Source organism: Pseudorca crassidens, chromosome 5 (genome assembly GCF_039906515.1).
Source record: "Pseudorca crassidens isolate mPseCra1 chromosome 5, mPseCra1.hap1, whole genome shotgun sequence".
In the NCBI taxonomy this organism is placed as follows: Eukaryota; Metazoa; Chordata; class Mammalia; order Artiodactyla; family Delphinidae; genus Pseudorca; species Pseudorca crassidens.
In genome coordinates, this window is record NC_090300.1 from 24,491,012 (window position 1) to 24,514,715 (window position 23,704).

Here is a 23,704-nt window from a genome sequence, read left to right on the forward strand (position 1 = left end):
TATCTATCAGCTATTATCAGCAGAGACTCATGGAATCAAATTTTATTTAATAAGTTCTAATACATTTCTATTGTTTGAGCCTAGGGGAGTCCTTTCATGTTGGTTCCTGGATCCTTGCGACATTTGACATTTTTCAGTACTTATTTCTGGTACCACAGATATTTTAGGCTCATCTTGAATCTTCTATTACCTCCCTTGTCTTGGAATCAACCATCTTTCCAAGGGACTCTGGTTTGTTTCTGTGGGGAATGCATTCCCCCCACCCCCTCCCTTTGATGCCCTTTCTCAGTCTCTTTCACGACTAATCTTCCTCTGCCAGCTCCTACATGCAGGGGTCTTTAAGTTTCTGCTCTAGGCCTCTTCTCTTTTCACCTAAATAATTTCATCACTACCATGGCTACATCTCTCTCTTGAGTGTCAGAGCTTCCCACCTAATTTCAAAGGGACTTTTGCTGCCTTGGTTACATTTGGAATTAGTAGAGTTAGTTCCTGAAATACCATAGATAGTCAATTAATGAATAATTCTATGACAATGGGATAGGGATTGCCACCCCAAATTGTGTTTTACTCTGTGCACCTTCTACTTTTGCCAGATACTCTCTAGTCTTCAGTATATCTGACTTTATGTAATAATTCATCATGTCAGTATGGGTTCCTACTGTGATCCCTTTCTTATTTCTAGAATTATTTTTACTAGAACTTTTTAACATACATTTTTCATCAAGATCAACAAAAAGGATTGTGAACAGGATACAAGTTAAATTCAAATTTCAGGTGAATAATTTTTTAAGAAACTATGTCCCAAATAAGTTTTAAAATTCCATTGTTTATCTGAAATTCAAATTTAACTGAGTGTCCTATATTTTTTATTACTAAATCTGGCAGCATTATCAATAGACTATAAATATTTCATAGAAAATAACCTGTGAATTGATGTAAGGTCTTCTCATATTATCTGGAAATAAAAGCAAAATTGTGTTGAAAACCAATCAAATGTTATTATGGAAAAGAACAAGAAAAAAAAGATTCTATTTTCCTGACTAGTGTACTTTAGACATTTCATGGGTATGCCTTTGAAATATATTGATAATTTAATTTAAACTTAAAAGGTTTTTAAAAATACATACAAGTAAACACTGTTGTAGCAATGTTCATCATTCTCAGTGGTGAGATGAGTGGGTTGTGTTACATGATGTAAAGCAGACTAAGATTTGTGGAGGATGTGAGGTAACAGGTGCAGGATCACCTCGAGTTAGTATAAGTGCCCCAAGTCAGCATTCTCACAGGGGAGAGCTTTGCTTCCCAAGTATATAAAAAGGACTGGACAGAGCAAAAAACTCTTCTAGGTAAATGACAAAACAGGGAAGAATACAAACAATGAATGTAATTTAATTTCTTCAATACATAACCCAAAACTCTAGTATTTGAATTTTTGCAGTAAAAATAAAGGTGGTTGAGCTAGAAGTGGAATCGCTGGTGTGGATTAATAGTGTGATACCATAGTCAGTTCATTTGTTTTAGTATCAAAGTGGAGAGAAATAGCCAATTAATTCAAATGTGACTAAGATTTTAGGGGTCATATTAGAATTGGGAATTTCAGCACTATCTTATCAAACTCTACTTTTTACTGGAATGTGCTTGAGTGGAAGTTACACAAACAGATTTCAGCTTTAAAGGTGTCAACTTCAGTGTCCAATTTAAATGGTGACTATTCTAAAGCTTTCAGTTCACTAGGTATGGGTTACTTCCATTCTCTCTTGATAAGTTTACTAGACCCTGAAACTTTGTACGGCTTAGAGTAATGGGTAGAAAAATTTAAGGGTCATATTATTACATGATATTCAATTCCAGTTTATAACAAAGAAGAAAGAAAAATAAAGAAAGGATAAAGAATAAGAGAAAAACCTCTAAGAATATGATTTTCTCAACATATATATAACTTGAAAGTTATTATGGATAACAATTTGTTGGGACAGGGATTCTCTATGACTTAATAGAAATTAGTTTCTATCCTTGTAAGTTTATCTTAACTAATCACTTATTTAGCACCTACTGTGTGCCTGAGTAAGCACTGTTTTCCTATTGTGGACACAAAGACTAATAAGACATGGTGATGACCCCAAGAAGCCCATTGACTGTTGAAGGGAAGCAATAGTCCTGTGTTGGTAAATGAGGTAGAGCTTTTGTAAATACTTCTACTCAATAAAATCTGAAGTTGTACATGAATTTTAGTATTTAAAAAGGTGTGCTTAGATTTCCTCTTTCAAGATATTCCTTGGTCCAGGACTAGCCTATAGTAAGTAGAAAGAAAAGTGGTCGGTAGAATTTACTCCTTGGTTTCTTTATTAAAAGATAAAGAATTGAGCTTTCATATTTAGGTAAGTCATGCTTGACAATTCCAAAAGAGATTAATGGAAACCTGGATCCTATAAATCATTAAAATGTTTTCCAGTTTGAGAGATTGTGGCACATGGCAACAATGTAGAAGATCTGGTAATGAAGAGTCTTACATATTTAGTGCTTTCTTTAGGATTTGGTTATTTAGCTCACACTTTCTATAACAAAGTTCTTGATGAGGAATTACTAATCAGGGGCATAAAGTTTCAGTTAAGCAAGATGAATAAGCTCTAGAGATCTTCTATATAATAGCATCGTATCTGTAGTCAACAGTCATGTATTGTATACTTAAGAATTTGTTAAGAGGGTAGATCTCACATTGTGTTCTTACCACAATAAAAGAACAGAACAGAAAAGAACTATAGAGTAACTCATCACAGATTTTTGCCGCTTGATGGCATTCAGAACATAAATATCTAAAATGACAGCCAAAGGAATAGTCTGAAAAAAAAAAAATCTTGAGATACCAGGATACAAGTTAAATTTGAATGAATTAATGAAATGTCTAAATTGCCAAGGTATTCACTCTACATAGGGCCTCCAAGACTAATTTTTTCTTTACTCAATCTCAGTAAACCCTGGAGGAAGACGCAAATTAGAATAAGCTGTTTACAGTTACCATCCATGCCATTAGATCTTTTCCACAAATAGCCTGATGTGTCTCTTAGCTGATGCGACTTTTGTCTGCATATAAAAGCCTTCTCAGAAGCCAGTAAATAACAGTACCTGCTGCATCTCTTCTAAATATGTTCTAGAGCATAGGATCCATATCTATACACAACTGTGAGTTAAGTCATTTCAATTTTTAATTAGTAAAAAATCTGCCTTCCGTTTTCATCATAATTCTCAATCCTGTGGAAATTCAAAATTCAAACGCTGGGGGAGAAACAACTAAGACTGTGATTCAGGTAACATTTTCAGGAAAATAAAGTTCATTCTCTTGAGTTCATAAAGAGTTTTTAAAATATGCTTTAGCATTTCCAGCTAAATATAGCCAAGAAGAGACTATCTCCCAGTAGGTAAGGAAGTGACAGGTGTGGTGTACGGATCTGGGACTGGAGTTTGGCTGCTTTCTTCCCTAATCGTAGGAGATGGACTCTTTTCCATAGAGGAAATATGTTCTATGAGAGTCAGCCAGAATCTTAGAAATATTCAGTAAGTGCGGCCACAAGCATTGTTGTGAGGATTAAGGGAATAACCATTTAGTTTCTCAACATGTAAACACAAATTTCAGTGGAAGGATTTTCTCAAACTCAGTTTCAGTTTCAGAATGTGAAACAGTGACAGAAAACATGCCCAGAGTTTTCCCCTTTTTTTGGCCTTCTCATTATTAGAGAGGTTTTAATTGTGGCCATGTGGTTCATATTGAATCTGACAAGTCATGTAGCGATTAGAAATTGGAATGCTTTGACAGCAGGGTGAGCCCAAGGATCAGTTGCCGTGTAACTCCACATGATGGGGAGAGCCTGGCAAGTGACTAGGGTCTGGTCAGGGGGGAGTCTTCAGCATCAGTGCACAGGGCGGAGAAGACTGACAAGTCTCACCAAGAGAGCACCTGGGGATGGCAGATGCACAGACCAGTTCCACTACTGGCTAGTCTTTCCCTTGTGTTGTTTCCTTGTAACGACAAAATGGAAACTGAGTTTCTGCAGCCCCGAGTTGTAGATTTTAGGACTGGCCTGGAAATCAAATGAGGGCCTTAAATACAGCCTCACATTTTAAAAATATATATTTACATATATATATACTTTATTGTAAAAAGACATTACATTGTTAAAGCTATTATAGCTGTTGAGAAAATTAAGGGTGAGAGGGCCCATAGTGTTCTAATTCCTGCTCGTTTTTATTAAACATCAAGCAATCATTAAGATCATTGTTTTATCAGTTTTCTCGGCTTTTAGTAGAAATTGAAATTTATTTTTCATCTAATGTATGTCATTGCTAATGACATGGTGATACTTTGCTGTGCTGATTGATTTTCAGGGCCTTTAGAAAGTATCTAGCTGAAAACTTCAGGTTTAAAATTAATGTTATTTATAAGGAGCAGAGAACTGTCCCATAAGTGTTTATATTCATGCATGTGTGAATAAATTTGTTTCCAGTTAGCATTCAAATTTTTTTAAATTGGGACTAATTTTTCCTACAAGTGGTTAAATCCATGGAGGACAAAACAAAGAAACCAAAGTGGAAAGTTCAGAGAAGGAAAAAATAAACTTATGAAGGAAAAAAGTAAATATTATTTACCAAATAAGAATCTGTATCACATATAAAGCAAGCTTTGCTGACTTGATTTTTAGTTGTATGCAATGTGAGGAACACTGTCAAATGTACAACCTACAACTTTTTAATATATTAGGTTTGGGATAAAATCTCCTGAAGTTCTATCTCATTGAAACAGCATTACAAGAACTATTACTTAGGCTAAATTGACAATTTGAAAAAGGTAATTTTTTATCATTTTGTTTTATCAGTTTTCAGAATGATGCCTAACCAACCATCAATGGTAATTAGTTATGCATGTTTGTGGATGTATTTTAGGTATCATTATGAGCTCACAGATATATTTTTTAAAGTACTTCATTCCTTTTTATTGCTGAATAATGTTCCATTTTCTGGATATACCACATTTTGTTTATCCATTCATGTATTGGTAGTTGTTTGAATTATTTCTGCTTTTCAGCTATTATGAATAATGCTGCTATGAAATCCATGTACAAGTTATTGCGTGGACTTACAGTTTCATTTATCTAGGGACATAACTATTCATGGAATTCCTGAGTTGTATGATAACTCTATGTTCAACATTTTGAGTAAATGTCAAACTGTTTTCCAAAGTGGCTTCCCAATGTACATCCCCACTAGCAAGGAATTAGGCTTCCAATTTTCCAGTTTCTTCACATACTTTCAAATACAGTTGAACCTTGAATAACATGGGTTTGAACTGCTCAGGTCTACTTTTACATGGATTTTTTTCAATAAATCTACAGTTGTCCCTCCATATCCACAGGTTCTGGATCCAAGCATTCAACCAACCGCTGATCATGTGTTATGTTTATGATTCATGGTTGGTTTAATCCACAGATGCAGAACCCCAGTATACAGAGGGCATGAGCATTCATAAAGTTTGCTATCCATGGCAAGTCCTGGAACCAATCCCCCACAGATACAGAGCAATGATTGTACTTGCTATTGTCTGCCATTTTTATTAAAGTCATTTTCTTTATAAGTGATATCTCTGTGGTTTTGTTTTGCCTTTCCCAAATGATTAATGATGTTGAGGATCTTTTTTTTGCACTTATAACAGTTCATATATCTTCTTTACAGAAATGTCTATTAAAATCTTTGGCCCACTTTTATAATGGTGTTCTTTTTATTATTGAGTTGTAAGAGTTTTTTATATATTCTGATTACAAGCCCTTATTAGATGTATGATTTTCACATATTTTCTCCTCTGTGGGTTGTCTTTTCAGTTTCTTAATGATGTCATTTGAGGCACAAAAATTTTAATTTTGATGAAGTCCAGTTTATTGATTTTCCTTTTATTACCTTTTTTGTTTGTATTGGTGTTGAATCTAAGAAATTATTACCTAACCTGAGTTCATGAAGAATTACTTCTGCATTTTCTTCTAAAAGTTTTATAGTTTTAGTTAGTACATTTAGGTAAAGAATGAGTCATTTCTCCAAGGAACCCTGAACTCTGGTTTCTTTCAGTGGCTAAAAATATTTAGGGACCACAACCTGGGTGCTAGGGGTGCACATTGCTGCAAAGTTTTCATGGCTTTGTTTCAGTGGACAAAGCCAGGAAATAAATAAATAATATATATGAATTTGAATTAATACTGACATTTTAAATTTACGGTTATATAGATTTATTTAGCTTCTATGATTTTGCAATTTTATTTTTGTTCTCTATCTCAGAAATTTTTATTTTATTTATTCTGAAATATATCTATAATAATTTCAAAATTTAAATATGAATATTATCATTAAAATTAAGAATATTGAATAAAGTTTAAGATTTTTTAAAAAATTCTTTAAATATAATATACCAAAGGTATCCACTTAAAGTATTGTATTTCAAAGTCACCTGAAATAATTCTCTTCTCTAAATGATTATTCCTACGATTGATAAAAAGTTATGTTTATTTGTTTCAATTATTTTTCAATTTTTAGGAAATTTTCACATTTAAATCAGTGTTTCAATCATGTTAAACAGTTACAGAGCTCCATAACAAGGTGCACCACAAAAATCTTGTTTCCATCTCTGTCTCATTCATTCTGTTTTTTTGCTCCCCCTAAAAGTAACCATTGTTATTAATTTTGGAGGGTTTTTTCTATTATATATTTTTGAAAAATATAAGCAAGTAATACATATAAATATTCATATTTCCACCACTTAGCATACTTGCTTTTTTTCACTTAATAGCACTTGGATAAATGTCTGTATCCGTAGATAGATATCTTCCTCCTTCATTTTGTAAGGTTCTACTATATGTGGATGTACCAAGAGTCTCCTATGAATTGATATCTGGGTTTATTCCATTCTTTGGTATAATAAATATTACCACTATAAATAGCCTCACGCAGTCACCAGTTTGTATTTTTACCAGTATATCTTTGGAATATATTCTCAGATGTGGGATTGCTGAATACAGCAGACATAGTCTGTGCTCCTTCACTGTCTCCCTTCTTCCCAATTCTGTGCACTCCTTCCCCAGCATCCCTGAGTCTTTGCTTCTTATGGCCTGTAGCTGTAACTGGAGAATTGCCTTCAGGGTACTAGAGGAGGTATCTAGGAATATCTAGAAATTTACCTCCTTCCAGGGTGGCTTTAGCAAAGGATAGACTGGTGCCAAAGTGTGAAGGCCCAAGTACCCCTGTGAAATTAGGCAGAAGCTTTACTCTGAAAATGTTGCCTGAAATTAAACTCTTCCTTGCCATCACTCTTTTAGCAGTGTCTCCTAGGAGCACTTACCTAATTACCCATTTGTACACGAAAACTTATTGCAGGATCTGCTTTTGGAGAAATAGACCCAAGATTCTGTGTATATGTAACTTTGCTAGACGTTACCAAATTTCTTCCCATAAGGAGTGTATCATTTTGCATTCCTGCCAGCAATGTACAAGAGTACCTGTTTAACAGACCCTTACCAATGGAACGTGTTGGTAAATTTAATTTGAAATTTTCAAAATAGGTAAGCCATTTCACATAATTAGAAGTTGTGATCTTAAAAAAAGTTAAGATATATTTACATCTTCTATTAGATGTTAGCCTATCTTGATAAAATACAATAGTGAATGAATGAATTGTTTAGCACCAAAAGAGAAACAGTCTTCAAATTCAATCAATTAATACACAGCGTTTAGTGAGCACCTATAAAGTATCTAAACTTGAAGAATAGTAACCATCAATAAATTATAATAGAGTATAGTTGTTAAGGCTAAAAAATTTGTAAATACTTGGGGTTTTTTTCATCATATATCTTGAACAAATAGGAAATTTGGACTTGTAAATAAGAGATTGTTAAATAGCTTTTACTTCAGAACTATTTGCAAAAGTATCAGCTATCATTCAACAAATAAACCAAATGATTTAGAAAGCAGAGCTCAACGAATTTGCAGCCACAGATAAAAAGATCAAGATACCAATAGAAAAAGCTAGTGAGACAAATATATTAACATTTGGTTCATTCTATAGAATCATTGTTACCAGCCAAGGCAGATATCAATGCTTTAAAAGGAAATTCATATTATATCTTTAGAAACAAAAGGAGAAACTAAGTACTAAGATAATAATTCAACATAATAACATAGACAAAATAGTCATACTCCTAAGAACCACAAGTTTTTTACACTCAAACCACAATCTAGTATAAATGTTAACTCTTTTTTTTATTCAACAAATGTTTATTGAATATTACTAAGTACTAGGCATGAATTTAGGTGCTCAGAATACCATTAGCACACAAAACAGAGATTCTAGGGAGACAGGCAATAAAAAATTGTCATAACAAGTCAACTATGTAGCATGTTAGGTATCCATCAGTGCTAAGAAAAAAACAAAGTGAGGCAAGGGGGATTTGGATTGTGGGGTCAAAGTTTATTTTAAATATGGTTGTCATGGCAGGCCTCATTGAGAATAAGACATCTGAGCAGCCTTGAAGGAGGTGCAAGTGTTAACCGTGTGGCTACCTGGGTGAGGAGCCTCGCAGGCAGAGGGAGCACCTAGTGTCCATGCCCTGAGGCAGCAATGTGAGTGGTGTGCTTGAGTAACAGCTAGAAGGTCAATGTGACTGTAACAGATTAAGAGGGAGAGGAGATGAGGTCATAGACCTAAGAGAAGGTAGGCTCTTTAAGGACGGTGTAAAACACTGTAAGTACTTAGCCATTTGTGATGAGTGCAAAAGAGATATTAAAAGGTTCTGAACAGAGGGATGACAGTATCTGAGTTAAGTTTTAACAGCTCACTCTGAAACGTGTTAACAGAATGTAGGGGAGGAGAGAGGCAAAGACAGAAGCAAGGAGAATAATGAAGAGGCCGCACCATATCCGAGAGAGATGGTGGTAACTGGCACCAATGAGGAAGCTACGGAGGAGGTGAAACACTTTGATTTGGGATAAAGTTTAAGATAGAGGCGACATATTTCCTACCCAATTAGGTGTGGAATGAGAAGGAATGAGAAGAATTAAAGATGATCCCAAAAGTTTTTGTTTGATCAAATAGAAGAATGGAGTTGCCACAAGTGAGATGGGAAAGGCTACCTACTGGTAGAGCAGTTTTGAGGGAGGGGATAAGTATATCAGCTTTGGGCAAAGTGCAAACCTGACTTTCATGTTAAAATAATGCATAGCCTTTGAGATTAAAGTTTAAATTAAAGTTTCCTTTAAATCAGGGGCTGTGAGAGCTTTTGGAATCCCACAAAATTCCTAGTACAGGACATTGCATACAAAAGATGTAAAATGAGTATTTGTTGAATGAACTAGATGCATTCATTAAAAGTGAAGCTCGTGTAGGAAATGGTAGTAGACATATTTTCATTTTAATAGGTGACAATTAAATTTATGAAGAATTTGGATTCTCCAAATAGTGAGAACTGTATGTATCGATGCACAATTTGAACATATGCTGTGGTGCGAAGAATTAATGTTCAGATATTCATGCATTTATATTTTTCCATATTTTAGCACCTATAGCTAAACTTTCCTTAAAAAAGATATAAAGGATTCAGTCTCTAGAAAGTTTACTGCAATACTGAATGACAATGAAAGAGTTAACCTGAACTTTAGATATATGTTCGTGGTAACATAATCTCTTGATATATTAGTAGGTCAATAGTTCAGCCAAGAAAGGGACTCTAACTTGAGCAGACACTAATTAAAAGAATCAATTCTTATCCAACTACATATGTCCAATCATATTAACACATTTCTAGATTTCTTACTCAGTGGACTAGTCAAGATTAAAGGATTTGCTAATATGAAGGAACAGAGTATGCTTCCAAACTGACCGAGCAGATTTGTGAACAAATTAGTTCATTTAAAATTGACAGTGAAAGATTGATTTTGCACAGAATGAGTTACCTAAGGTATTCATCATTTCCTCTGTCTCTGCACACAAGACAGAGATCCATTTCCTTCACTTTCTGATTGTAATAGGGCTGCTTACTGAGCACCTTTATTTTATGGTTCTGATTGCAGGCTGTCATTCTTTTTAATTCAGACATATTTTAGTCTCTTAGGCAGACCTTTAGAAATAACTTTCTTAAAAGCCTCAGTAAAATGACTGGTTACATGTGGCTCAATTCAACCATACAATAAATTATAATGCAGGGGAAAGTTCTAATTGTACAAAAGATCCAATTACTCATAAGGCTATTTGACTCATTATTCAAATGCAGGGGCAAGCAGGAAATCCAGATGCAGAAACGCTTTTTCAAAGTTGAAGGTCAATACTCTACAACTCAGACAAAATCTAAGATGTTTGATATTTAATATACATTTAGTATATATTAGTAAATATTCAGTAGATAAATATTTTATGAAGAATGGTAGAAACTTTAGACAAAAAATGGAACTAAAAATGTTGAAGTGGGGCTTCCCTGGTGGTGCAGTGGTTGAGAATCCGCCTGCCAATGCAGAGGACACGGGTTTGAGCCCTGGTCTGGGAAGGTCCCACATGCCGCGGAGCAACTAGGCCCGTGAGCCACAACTACGGAGCCTGAGCGTCTGGAGCCTGTGCTCTGCAACAAAAGAGGCTGCAACAGTGAGAGGTCCGCGCACCGCAATGAAGAGTGGCCCCCGCTTGCCGCAACTAGAGAAAGCCCTCGCACAGAAACGAAGACCCAACACAGCCAAAAGTAAATAAATTAATTAATTAAATTTAAAAAAAAAAGAGTAGCCCCTCTCGCCGCAACTAGAGAAAGCCTGCGCGCAGCAACGAAGACCCAACGCAGCCAAAGATAAATTAATTAATTAATTAATTTTAAAAAAAATGCTGAAGTGGTTAAGGAATTCATATTTTAAGTCCAAGAAAATAAAAGCAAAACCTTGGGGAAGGAGAAAATAATTAGAACACAACAATGACAACACAAACACGATTTAGGAAACAATAAGAATTAAGTTAAAACAAAATCCAAAGAAAAGTGTGGGAACTCATGCTATGTTATTTACAAAAACCTATTTATAGACCAGATATTAGAAACATAAATTATGGTCAGGTGACATATTTAGGGGGTAAAATTTTCAGGACTTTATCAGTTAAACTTGAGATGGTGGGAGAGTAGAGGTCTAGGTTAAATATTGGAGGTGGAAGAGTTGGGCAACTTGGTCCACAACAATGTCCATTCATTAAAGTGTGGTGATATGATGGAGAAATTAGAGAAGGAATGATTTTGATTTTGGATATCTGAAATATCTATGGGAAATCATATGGAGATATCTACAATGGATTTGGATAGGTAGATCGGTATTCACAAGTTATATGTAAATGAAATATTACTTCTATTTTGCCGATGAAATGGAAGCTCAGAGAGGATTCAATTTTCCACAAGGTATCACAGGCAACCAACACTGGTATCAGATTATGTGACTTTAGATCAAATGTTCATTTGTACATAATAAGAGGTGTGTTTGTGTGTGTGCCTGCGTGTGTGTGCATGTGTGTGTGTGTGTGTGTGAATCTATGTGTTTAAAACAACCCAGATTATAGCTAAGGAAAGCCAAAGTCTTCCCCAAGATTTCTATGGAATCCTTGGGGGATTTCATGTTTACTCTTGGTTCTAAGTTGCTGTTTTCACTAAATTCTCAGTTTTGTTGCATTTTAACACCCATGTGCTGTTTGATTTGCTCCCTTTCTGGCTGCACAGAGAATTCTACTCCCATCACCAAGTCAACAAAACTATCTAGAGCTGCACCCATATATGTTGTCTATCTTCCTGTCCTAAGCACGTAATAATAAATAAAATCTTCATGGCCGAAGGCCATGTCCACCTCATCTATACTAAATTCCAACCCCCCCTCCCCTAATGAAGGCCCTCAATCCTGTAGTTAGCTTTCTTTTTCCCAAACTTTTTTTCACCATCAGATTGGTTTCTTTTATTAGCATAAAAAATAAAAAAATAATAATAGCAATATTTCTTCTACTAATTGCCATCAAAAGTAATTCCTAATAATGATCAAAATTTAGAAAGTCTCCAAAACTCACATCCCCCTCCAGCTTGCCCACTGTTGCATGAACCCACTTTAAGTTTTTGTCACCTCCTGCACTCAACAGCTCTTGTTAATGTCTTTAAGGACCTCCACATGCTAAAACTAACAGTCAATGTTCAGTCCTCAACTTATTTGATGGTATTTGGCAGAGCTGATGTTAGTCTTTCTTGAAACCCTTCCTTTCCTTGGCTAGCTGGATACCAGTCTTTCCTGGCTCTCCTTCTCCCTATCTGGCTGCTCCTTCTGTTTCATTTGCTGATTCCTACTTGTCTATCCAACCCTAAATGTCATACAGTGCCCCAAGGCTCTAGCCCCAGAACTCTTTTCTTCTCTGTCTACACTCTGTCTCTTGGTGATCTCAGATGCCTCATGCCTTTTAATCCCATCTATATGCTAATGTATCTCAAATGTATCTCAGCATCCCAGACCTTTCTCAAACTGCAGACTCTTTTTTTTTTCTAACTGCCTACTCTCATCTCTATTTGGTTGTCTACTAGGCATCTTAAACGCAGTATGCCCAAACTCAAGCTCTTCATTTCCAAGCTCCCAAAGCTGCCTTCTTACCAACTTCCCATCTCCATAAATGGTACCTCCATTTTCCCAAAACCCGTAGTGTTTTTCTTACCTCCTCTCTTTGTTAATACCAAATCATGAGCAAATCTTACGACTCTTTTTTAAAAAAATTTAAATTTCACCATCTCTAGCTCCCTTCCCTTGTTCGAGCCACATTATGACTCACTGAATTGTTGGTACAGCCTCTGAACTGGTCTCACTATTTCCATTCTTGCCTCCACAGATATTCTTCACATTACTGCCAGAACAACCTTGCCAAACACAAATTAGATCATGTTACTCATGGCTCAAAAGCCCCCGGTGCCTTCTGGTGTCACTCAGAGTAAAATCTGGAGTACTTACAATGGATTACAAGCCCTGAGGTGATTTGGTCCCCTGCAATTGTCTTGGCTTCAGTGACAAACATTCTACTTTTTGCTTATTCCTTTCACACTGGAGTCCTTGCTGTAACTGGAACATGTCAAGCATGATTTACTTCAGGGCCTTTGCTTGTGCTATTCTCATAACAAGGATGCCTTTTATCCATAAACCCTCATGATTCCTCACTTATTTCAGGCACTGCTCAAATGTTACCTCTATTCAATAGATTCCAGATTTGGCTGCATAATGTTACAAAGGTCAAAAGAGCAGTCACAGTCCTCTACTCCAGTATCTGTCTCTGTTATCGTACTATAAACTCCTTGAGGATAAGAAATCATGCCTTATCTTTATATCACAGGGTCTCTATTAGTCAGGACCCAGACACAACTGATAAAAACTCATTTCAGGGCTTCCCTAGTGGTGCAGTGGTTGAGAGTCCACCTGCTGATGCAGGGGACATGGGTTCGTGCCCCGGTCCGGGAAGATCCCACATGCCCCGGAGCGGCTAGGCCCGTGAGCCATGGCCACTGAGCCTGTGCGTCTGGAGCCTGTGCTCCGCAATGGGAGAGGCCACAACAGTGAGAGGCCCGCGTACTGCAAAAAAAAAAAAAAAAAAAAAAAAAAAAAAAAAAAACTCATTTCAAGTTACTTAAGTAAAGAAAAAGTTTTTAAAGCCAGATGGGTGATTGGGTAGGATTTCTCAAGAGCAATGAGACTTCATCCTCCCTCTCCTTGATCATTTCCAATGGAAAGAGAGTTCCTTCTGGTAGTTCTCATGGAAAAAGCTGGCTTTTCTATCTTTTCTGAGAAACACTTGGTCATATTCTTTACAGGCCTGAAGTTTCCTTTATACTCTCCATATATTAATAATGTTTTTCTTCTCTCTAGATTAAAAGGTGAGGAGAAAATGTGACTCTCAAGAAAGTCACTCTAAGATCTGCAGATAAGTTTGTGGAAGAAAAATCAATTCATAAGCTTGTAATAAATCAAAGATGTAATTCTTATGGGAAATATTTATCTACTAATAGTCTTAACTTGCTGTTTAATATTGGTCAAAAGACCTGACTCATTAAACCCATCTCAAGTTGGATAATGAAGTTTTGATTGGATGTCATCACTGCCCATCATTTTTAACTTAAAAGGCATTATGAGAGACGTAAAATATCCCTCTTCCTTTGAAGTAGAAGGCCTGACACACTGTACCTGGCGTATAACATCTTAGTGTTGTAGTATTATTTCAAACAGGCAGTATTGGGCAGCTGTGTAACACTTTCACTGGTCTATTAGAACAATGATGCCTTGAAATTTCTGCCTTGTTGCTTTTTTTGTGTGTGTGTGGTACGCGGGCCTCTCACTGTTATGGCCTCTCCCGTTGCGGAGCACAGGCTCCGGACGCGCAGGCTCAGCGGCCATGGCTCAGGGGCCCAGCCGCTCCGTGGCATGTGGGATCTTCCCGGACCGGGGCACGAACCCGTGTCCCCTGCATCGGCAGGCAGACTCTCAACCACTGCGCCACCAGGGAAGCCCTGGTGGTGTATTTATGAGAACCAGGGACCTGAGAGTTGTCAAGTCAGCCTTAGGTGGGGGTAAGGATGGGAAGGAGATTCAGGCGAGGCTTCACAGAAGAACTGCTTGGCAGACTGATGGCCTTCAGGACACACTACTCCCAAAAATGACACCTTGGCATATATCTTCATCTCCAAAGACAAAGAGATGCTGAGAAGAATCCTAACAAATAGGCCTTGTTACATTTCTCCCCAGTTTACTACCCTTACCTCATACTCCTTAACCTATCCAATTTCTACATGATTGCTCACTTGTCATCAAACCGAGCATGACAATACTCAATCTTAACTATTTCTTCAGGTCTTCAGTTCTTTATGAAATCTTCCATGTCACATAAAATTTATATTAAGTAAATCTGTACACTTTTCTCCTGTGAATCTTTGTCGGTCTGATTTTCAGACCCAGCCATGGACCCTAAGAAAGTCAAGGAAAACTTTTTCTTTCCCTACACAGACAGTACGGTAAGAGTACATTCTAAGCCTAGGGAACAGCAAGTACACCCAACAGAGTTATAAACAGCACAGTAGAACTGAGAAACTACAAATAATCCAGTACTAACAAAGTGGAAAGGGAGAAGCTTACTAGGCCCAAGGTGGAGCCGTTCTTGTCCTGGGTGCAGGTCAGTATGTAAACTGAAACTTAGATAACTTTCGTGTCTCTGTAAATTTCACTTGACCAGAAACAAGGATATCCAATCAGCCAATCCCCAAACGTCAAGTCCAAACTGGGCTCTGTACTTTATTTCCAAACAAGGTGGACTATGTAGCCCCAGACAATCAGATATTTTCTATTTGCCTCTTCTTTGTTCTTTATTCTTTATCCAAGCAAAGCTTTTTGCCTTCCACCCCATTTTGCAGTTCTCCGAAAGGAGACTGTCCACTTCGTGAAGCGTTAAGTAAGTTTTGTTTGTATCACCTAAATTGTCTTCTTTAATCCTTTTTTAACATCACCAAGTAGGCAAAATTTACTATACCATTGTAAAGACGTTTTCAGGGATACTGCAAGGATATTAAATAGGGGAGAGGGATAATGAAACATGTTTTAGGGAGAAAACTCTAGTTTAGAGGCTATGTGGAATTGAATGAAAGGGGATAAAGACAAAAGGAAGGACCAGTTAAGAAGCCACCGTACAATCCTAATGACAAATGATGCCTTGAATTAAGTGGCGCTGGGAACAGGAACAAGGGCATAGATTTGAGTATATTTGGGAGATTTGAAGATCAATTAGATGTGGGACTGCGACAGCAGGAAGACTCAAGGATGGGCTTCAGAGAGCTTATAAGCCTTCCCCAGGGAAGGTAAATGCATATGATTATATGCATTTTCCTGGGGGGGAAATAACTTATAGCTTTTATCAGATCTCTAACTGGGTTCATAACTGAGATAAAGTTCAAACTACTACACTCTGCTATTATCATACTCACACTTGATTTAAAGACTCAAGTCCTTGAGAACGAAAAACGGAACTGGAGGAATCAGGCTCCCTGACTTCAGACTATACTGCAAAGATACAGTAATCAAGACAGTATGGTACTGGCACAAAAACAGAAATATACATCAATGGAACAGGATAGAAAGCCCAGAGATAAACCCACGCACATATGGTCACCTTATCTTTGATAAAGGAGGCAGGAATATACAGTGGAGAAAGGACAGCCTCTTCAATAAGTGGTGCTGGGAAAACTGGACAGGTACATGTAAAAGTATGAGATTAGATCACTCCCTAACACCATACATAAAAATAAGCTCAAAATGGATTAAAGATCTAAATTTAAGACCAGAAACTATCAAACTCTTAGAGGAAAACATAGGCAGAGCACTCTATGACATAAATCACAGCAAGATCCTTTTTGACCCACCTCCTAGAGAATGGAAATAAAAACAAACAAATGGGACCTAATGAAACTTCAAAGCTTTTGCACAGCAAAGGAAACCATAAACCAGACCAAAAGACAACTCTCATAATGGAGAAAATATTTGCAAATGAAGCAACTGACAAAGGATTAATTTCCAAAATTTACAAGCAGCTCGTGCAGCTCAATAACAAAAAAACAAACAACCCAATCCAAAAATGGGCAGAAGACCTAAATAGACATTTCTCCAAAGAAGATATACAGACTGCCAACAAACATATGAAAGAGTGCTCAACATCATTAATCATTAGAGAAATGCAAATCAAAACTACAATGAGATATCATCTCACACCAGTCAGAATGGCCATCAACAAAAATTCTAGAAACAATAAATGCTGGAGAGGGTGTGGAGAAAAGGGAACACTCTTGCACTGCTGGTGGGAATGTAAATTGGTACAGCCACTATGGAGAACAGTATGGAGGTTCCTTAAAAAACTACAAATAGAACTACCATATGACCCAGCAATCCCACTACTGGGTATATACCCTGAGAAAACCATAATTCAAAAAGAGTCATGTACCAAAATGTTCATTGCAGCTCTATTTACAATAGCCCGGGGATGGAAGCAACCTAAGTGTCCATCATCAGATGAATGGATAAAGAAGATGTGGCACATGTATACAATGGAATATTACTCAGCCATAAAAAGAAATGAAATTGAACTATTTGTAATGAGGTGGATAGACCTAGAGTCTGTCATACAGAGTGAAGTAAGTCAGAAAGAGAAAGACAAATACCGTATGCTAACACATATATATGGAATTAAAAAAAAAATGTCATGAAGAACCTAGGGGTAAGACAGGAATAAAGCCACAGACCTACTAGAGAACGGACTTGAGGATATGGAGAGGGGGAAGGGTAAGCTGTGACAAAGCAAGAGAGAGGCATGGACATATATACACTACCAAATGTAAGGTAGATAGCTAGTGGGAAGGAGCCGCATAGCACAGGGAGATCAGCTCGGTGCTTTGTGACCACCTAGAGGGGTGGGATAGGGAGGGTGGGAGGTAGGGAGACACGAGAGGGAAGAGATATGGGAACGTATGTATAGATATAACTGATTCACTTTGTTATAAAGCAGAAACTAACACACTATTGTAAAGCAATTATACTCCAATAAAGATGTTAAAAAAAAAAAGACTCAAGTCTTTGTACAATTGTTTCTTAGGGTAAGGTTTACAGATTTAATATATAAAAACACAGAATTAGATACAGGATTTAGCGAACATAAATTTACATTGAACTGAGCATCCTGCCCTATATTTGGCATCACTTCTGAAAGACATTCAAGCTGTGAGATAACATTTCTCTAGGAAGACACCTTACATTTCTCATTATCTGGGTGCAAAGTTCCTTCAACTCAAATTCCATTATTCATTCAACAAATATTGACTAGCTGTTACCCTGTCCATACTGAGTCCACTTAGTGAATAAATAGTAGTCCCTTTCCCTTGGGAGCTTACAATGTCATTGGGATGATGATATTTTTTTTTTTAAGTAGATTAAAGAATTACTGAATACAGAGGTAGAAAAGAAACATCCATCGTTACTGCGGGGTTGGGGGTAGGGACAAATTGGAATGTTGGGATTGACATATAAACACTACTATATATAGAATAGATAACTAATAAGGACCTACTGTATGGCACAGGGAACCCTTCTCAATACTCTGTAATGGCCTATATGGGAAAAGAATCTAAAAAAGAGTGGATATATGTATATGTATAACTGATTCACTTTGCTGTACACCTGAAACCAACACAACATTGTTAATCAATTATACCTCAATAAAAATTTTAAAGAAAAGAATTACTGAATAATTAATTATAACTAATAAGTGCTAACAGACAAGGAGGGAGCAGTGATGCAGAGCAATGTGACATTTCACTCAGATGGGAAGGAAGCCAAACCAGGTGGAAGGCAGGGAGGAAAGTGGTCCAAGCAGAGGGATGAGTTCGCTGGAGGGACTGGAGATGGGAAAGAACCACTGAGACTGGAAACAAGAACGATCTCGTGTGGTCAAAGGGGAGAGTGGATGCACAGTAAACTATGTGATTTACAGGACCCAGTACAAAATGAACATGTGGCCCCTTGTTCAAAAGGCAGAAAAGTGTGTCATTAAAGTTCCTAAAATATAAGGTCTTTTCCTTTGTTCCACTGTCTCTTTTGATTTGTCACAGTGGATTTTTGTTTTGTTTTGTTTTACGTGTTATTTAATATCATCCTAAGTCTAAAAAATAAAAAGTTAAAATTTTAAATCATTTCCATAATGTTTTCCATTTATCTTTATATTGGGCAATGCCACTTTTAAGTGTGAATATAAGAACACTTACCTCATATGCAGAATCACCGGAATTGCACAATTTGTGTTTCATAGCTCGTACATACATATGTATTTCATTCTTACCAAAAGAGTAAAAATGCTGCACAAAACTAACTCCACTGTTTTTATTTCACTTCTGATACAAACACATTCAACCAACACTCTCCACCTTCAGTTTACTGATGGATAAGGAGGAAGGAGAAAGTGGAAAAGAGACTATGGGCTGCTCTCTTTCCCTTCCCATCCCTACCATCCCTTTCAGTGTAAGTGATCAGCTAATAAGGGAAGTAAGAGTAAGAAAGGACATGATAGGATTGCTTGATCCTTTGTGTTTCTTAGGATGCTATTGCCTTCTTCCTGCACTGGAAGATGGCCTCTGGGGGCTGTCAGCACCATCCTCTTACCCATATGTATACACATATGGGTAAGGTATACACTTACCCATATACACTTATACACATATACAAGGTATACACTTACCTTGTAGTTGCTTTGACATACCCGTGAATCCCGTGGAATTTTGCGCTGATAGGGCGTAGCGAACTGGGGCATAGAGTAACGGTGGGCCCACACATGACACTCATTCCTTCTGTTTGTGGGCATGCTCCGTTGTCTCATTGGACTTCACTTACAAAACACAAAATCAAAGGCAAAATTAAGAATTTCAGAACGGCAACAATGAAGCATTAAATCAAGCATGAGGTCCTGTGTGTCACAGGCCCGTGAAGCCAGCCCTACATGGGAGGAGATAAAAATTGAGAAGTGGGCAGGGATCAGACCATGCCTTCATGTTATGGCCTCTGGATTTTACTTGGTGCCTGTACTTTTCTCATAGCTCTCCTCAACCCCCAACTCCTCTCTCCTCTGTATGAAAACCTATACATGATTTAAATTTAACATGCCTTGTCTTAAATCTATTCCATTTATTCCAATATAATTTATACATTTCCAACTATTAATGAAGCCTTGAACTTAAATGAAAAACAATCAAAATCCAAATTTTCCTTTATTTCAGTAACTGATGTCTAGGACTGTCACAAAGAATCATAATGAAATGACAACAATAACAATGTAGTAGGAATTGAGGGATCAGTAATGAATGGCAAATATTTTATGCGGTAGTTTGCAGTGAAAACTATTTAGAAGCAGACACCATGACTCTCCAAGAACTCTTTCACAGTTGAATTCTGCCATTTCACAGGACCGTTGGCCCTGGGGTGAGCCCTCTTAATCTGTTTTCTGACACCCATTAATGCATTTCCTCACTTCCGTGACTGAAGTACTACATGCACTGATCATTGATTTCTAAAGTTGGGTGTGAATGTCTGATGAATTTTAAAGAGAAACCTCTAACACTTCATTCCGTTCTAGCCTGACTTCAGTTTGCAGTGCAGTCCCCTGTGTCACTTGCTGCCCATGTCCTATTGCATCAGAACTAGGGAAAAGATGGAGGCAGGGGACAGGAGAAAGAAAACAAAGCAGACTTGTAGGCAAAGGGCACTCTTGCTATCAGTATTGTCTCTTAGATTATAGTTAAGTGAAACCCCCAAAAATCTCTGTGATGGTTTTTTTCTTTTTTCTTTTCTTTTTTATTCTTATAGTACAAGCACCAATGAATTGCATTATAGCTCTGCTCTGGTCTGTCCTCTTCCTGCACTTTAGGAAGCTGGTTATCAGTAAGGGCTCATGAGACGCCTGTACAGTGCTCACTGGGGATCACGGAATTCTCCACGCTCACAGCCTTGGGCGATGATATGAATGCCTGAGCTAGGAAACTGGTATCGGTTGAGAATAGTAACAAAATGTTGAGCGTGGCTTTTGCTTCAGGTACTTCCTGCCTTTGAAAAGGGTCCTTTCGTTTCCCCCAAAATAATTTTCAAAATTCCCTATAGAATATTTATTTTTAAAACTTGTATTTTCAACACATTTATTTTTCATAACTGATCTATAGATACTGTTTATACTACATTTTTTTTTGTTCTGAGAGCACATGTTACCAAGTCAACATAATAAAAGGATGTATTACGTTCTTCTCTTTGATGATTTAGGAAAAGTATCTGTAATATATAAGGAAAATAGTGTCCCAATGTGAGATTATCTAATCATTCCTTAATTCATCAAACTTTTTTTTTTTTTAGTATCTACCATATATTAGGGACTATACTAGGTACTAAAGTCCATATACACATCCTATACAATCCACAGTATGATACTATTGACATAAACAAAAAAATGACAGCAATATTTTCTTTGCATAAGATTGAATAAGCTGGGGTTTCTTCCAGATTGCCTTCTGCCATTGAGTTGATCCTGCCGTATTTAGCATGCCTTTCTCCTCTGGACCAAAGCCCCAGATACATGGCTGCCTGACTCTCTTTTCCTTCCCCCTCTGCTTCCCATTTTCTCCCAGGTAGACAAGTTCTTTAAGTTATCCTAAACCATAGAATTCTGCTCAGCAACTGTAAGCCTACTGGCTTTGCTGTCTGTAGCCTAAAGAGAACTTTTTCTGTACCAAAAAATTCCAGGAGCTCAGTGCTCAGCTTTTGATATGCTAAATGGGAGAAAAAAGAATTTGGAAAATCCTCTTTCAAGGCAATAGCCTGGTTTATGAAGTTACTGTCTTGATGTGTAATCCTATTTTGCATTTCTTTTTTCTCAGTGACTTCTGTAATGTATCTAATCTCTACACCAATGTGCTCCCAGGCAGATGGATGCAAAACTGACTACAGTGAAGTTTTATTTTTAGAAAAAGCAAAAGAAAAATAATCATTTATAATTATCCAACGCTCTCCCTTCTTTTGGTAATAGAGTCAATACCCAATTTCATAGGAATCCACTTAACATCTCCTTAACAATCATGTTTATTTTTGTTATTTATTTCTTCATCTTCTCCTAGCTCTACCTTTTGCTAAAGCTACCAGCAAGAAACAACACAAAATACCGTACTTCCTTCAAAAGCGTGCGCACACTTACTTCCATTCTGATGGTAAAATGGCAGCACTAAGGCAGTATAAAAAGAGATGATATAGTAACTGAAATTGAATACAGGCTTCCCAATTAATAGACTGTATTTCATTAATACTATTAGTAGTAGTAGTGTTGATGTTTACAACAAATGAAGTATATTGAATAACCAAGACTACAAGGCTCTGTCCAAATTGACCCTAAATGATCAGAAACATTTATCCTAATTGATATAAAAAACGCCTAAATATACCACCTTCTGGACTACTCTGAAAACAATCAATCGCAGTTTTTGTAAGATAGCCCATTCATATATTGGAAAACATGACAGATGTTGAAATCAGTAGTTTTATTTTGAAATACTTCCATTTCTACCTTTGCTTCAGCTTCTCTGTCATAATGACATCATTATTATTACTTTAATTATCTGTGATTATTTTTGGTATTTCTATTCCATGGAAGAGCAATGGTCTATCAACATGTTATACCGTCACGTGGCTATGTAATCAAATAGAATGTTTCAGTCATTGATATTTGAAATGAGAAGGGTTTAGTCTGGAATGATGTATCAGTGTCAGTGAAGGATGAAGAACAGATAGCCAGTCATTCTAAAGGGAAAATCAAAACTACTTTGATGACTCACTAGTTACAGAGAGGAAATAAATGTAAATCAAAACTTTTGCTGGGCTTCCCTGGTGGTCCAGTGGTTGAGAGTCCGCCTGCCGATGCAGGGGACACGGGTTCGTGCCCCGGTCCGGGAGGGTCCCACATGCTGCGGAGCCGCTGAGCCTGCGCGCCCGGAGCCTATGCTCCACAATGGGAGAGGCTACAACAATGAGAAGCCCACGTACCGAAAAAAAAAAAAAAATTTTGCTGATGTTTTGAACCATGGTGGATAGAAGTGTTACAGGAAATGGGAACAGGTATTAGATATTTTGTTTCCAGTTTCCTAGCAAATTTAGGGTTACGTGTTGGAGTCCTGATTTGAAGACTGAGAAATTAACATACTTTCTGTCACTACCTAAAATTCAAGGTGACTTTTAAGTAATAAAATGTATTTATCAGCATTGCTTGTGGTATTACTCTTATTACTTTGTTTCACTCCCAAACTAATCTCTTCCCTGCAACTCAAGAGAAAGTCACACCCACCTCTCCATTTACTTTGTAGAAGGGAAAAGTTTAGGGGCTTTATGAAGTGAAACATCCTTTGTTGATTCCAATGCCATCAAGACCTAAGGTATTTTTAACCTCAGAAATGAACAGAATTTGAGGTAAGTCTTGAAGTAAAAATGTGAAGAGACCATAGGCCCAGAAATGAGGTTAAAATACATAAACAATTTTTAAAATTCTACATTAAAAAATAAATCACAGAATAAACATATGCATTTTGTTGACTGCCTGTAGGGGAGAGGAAGGAGATGATCATTTGAGGAGATTCAAAACTCTTCTCCAACTAATGCTGGCTTCTACTAACCTTGTAAGTAAGTTCTCAGAAGAGAGAGACAGCTCCTACTTTCTGTTCTTACTCTTTTTCTACAAGCCTGAACAAGAATTACACAAGCACCTCCTAAATTATATAGGTACCAGGATCTTGTTACTCTGCTTGGTAAGGTGTTCATCATCACAAGGAAGAAGCTTGCTGAAGCTCTTCCTGGGACTCCCAAATTCCTAATTGTCTCATTGCTACATTGATTCATCAATAACATTGAGGTGAGGAAACAGGCAGACTTTTGTATTATGGGCTAACACTAATTATGTTGGATTGCTTTCAGTATGTAGTAAGGATTTAGAAAGTATATGTTTGCCCTGATTAATTTCACAAATCTTTAAAAATAAACTCATGCTGGAATTCTAATCTATGTATATTTGCAACCAAGTTGCACTTTCCTGCCACAATTA